This window comes from Phyllostomus discolor, chromosome 5 (genome assembly GCF_004126475.2).
Source record: "Phyllostomus discolor isolate MPI-MPIP mPhyDis1 chromosome 5, mPhyDis1.pri.v3, whole genome shotgun sequence".
NCBI classification, from domain to species: Eukaryota; Metazoa; Chordata; class Mammalia; order Chiroptera; family Phyllostomidae; genus Phyllostomus; species Phyllostomus discolor.
This window is the reverse complement of record NC_040907.2, coordinates 127,858,569-127,860,067: the sequence shown is the minus strand read 5'-3', so window position 1 is coordinate 127,860,067 and position 1,499 is coordinate 127,858,569.

Below are 1,499 nucleotides of genomic sequence, written 5' to 3'. Positions count from 1 at the left end.
TAAATCTCTCTATGCCTTTCCAACTTCACTGACACTACCTGATGGTTATCTCTCACCTGGAAAACTGCAGTCAACTCTTACATGTGCCTCCATTATTATCTCCTTGCAGTTTAGTCCCTTTTCCTAATATTTTATCATGAAATTTTTCAAATGTACAGAAGTTAAAAAATTATATAATCAACACCCATACACCTATCACATAGATTTTACTACTAACACTGTTACTTTTGATTAATTACATCTATCTATAAATCCCTCTGTCCATGAATTCAGGGTTTTGTGTGTGTGTGTTTTTTTAACACACTTCAAAATAGCAGGTATCAGTGCATTTCACCCCTAAAACTTGGTGTGCATGTTATTAGCTAGAATTCAATATTTTTTATGAATTCTATGGTAGTTTTGGGTAGTTTAAAATTGTTTAATATATTTTATATTTAAATTTTAAAATTTACTTAAAATCAAATGCACAAGTCTTATGTGTACCATTTGATGAATTTTGACTAATGTGTTTAACTCAAACCCCTACTGAGATACAGAATGTTATCTTCACCCCAGAAAACTCTTTCATGTCCTTTCCCAGGTAATTCCCACCACAAAATTTTGAGGAACAAACTCACTTCCTGCTTGGACCCTTATTTAAATTGAGGGTATTAACAAAGTAGGTTTCACAGGATTTTCTGCATTCTTTCTTAGGCCTGATCACCCTAGGGAACCTGCCCTTTCCAGCACAGGGCGCCACCCTCCTCCAGCATTGTTTTCAGTCTTAAGGCATTGTTTCAGGCTTAAGTCAAGCAGGGGAAGTAAGGCAGCCAAGAGATTAGGAGATGTCTTACAGAAAGAATGAGGACTCAGGCTATGTCAAAGCCAAGGGCCAAGGGTCCATCACCCCTTTTTCTATAGCCCCCAAGTCCTTCCCTGGGGGCCCCCATGATAGTGCCTGTTTTAGGTCATCCCTTCCTTGAGGAATCTTACCTGTCATTGGCCAACCAGTCAAGCATTGGGGGCCAGGCAGGGTGAAGTAAAAGGAGCAGAGGCAATGCCCCTGCCAGGGAGATAAGCTTTGTCTCCTTAGTGGCTATGGTCTGAAGATCACTCACTCAGCCTTAGCCATTGGGGGGTGGGGGGAGGGTGGGTGGGTTACAGCTTCTGAAACCAGGCAGGGTGGTTCCCAAAATGTCTTGGTGTGTGTCTTGTTGGATCCAATTTCTTTGAGTCTCTCTGGGCTTTCTGGACTTCCTAGAAGTCTATTTCCTTCGCCAGATTGGGGAAATTCTCCTTCATCATTTATTCAGATAAGTTTTCCATTTCTTCTTCCTCTTCTCCTTCTGGAACCCCTATAATTCAGATGTTGGAACATTCAAAGTTGTCCCAGAGATTCCTCAACCTCTGCTTGTTTTTTTTGAATTCTTGTTTCTCCATTCTGTTCCAGTTGGATATTATTTCTTCCTTTCATTCCAAATTGTTGATTTGATTCCCGGTTCCCCTTCACTGTTGGTTCC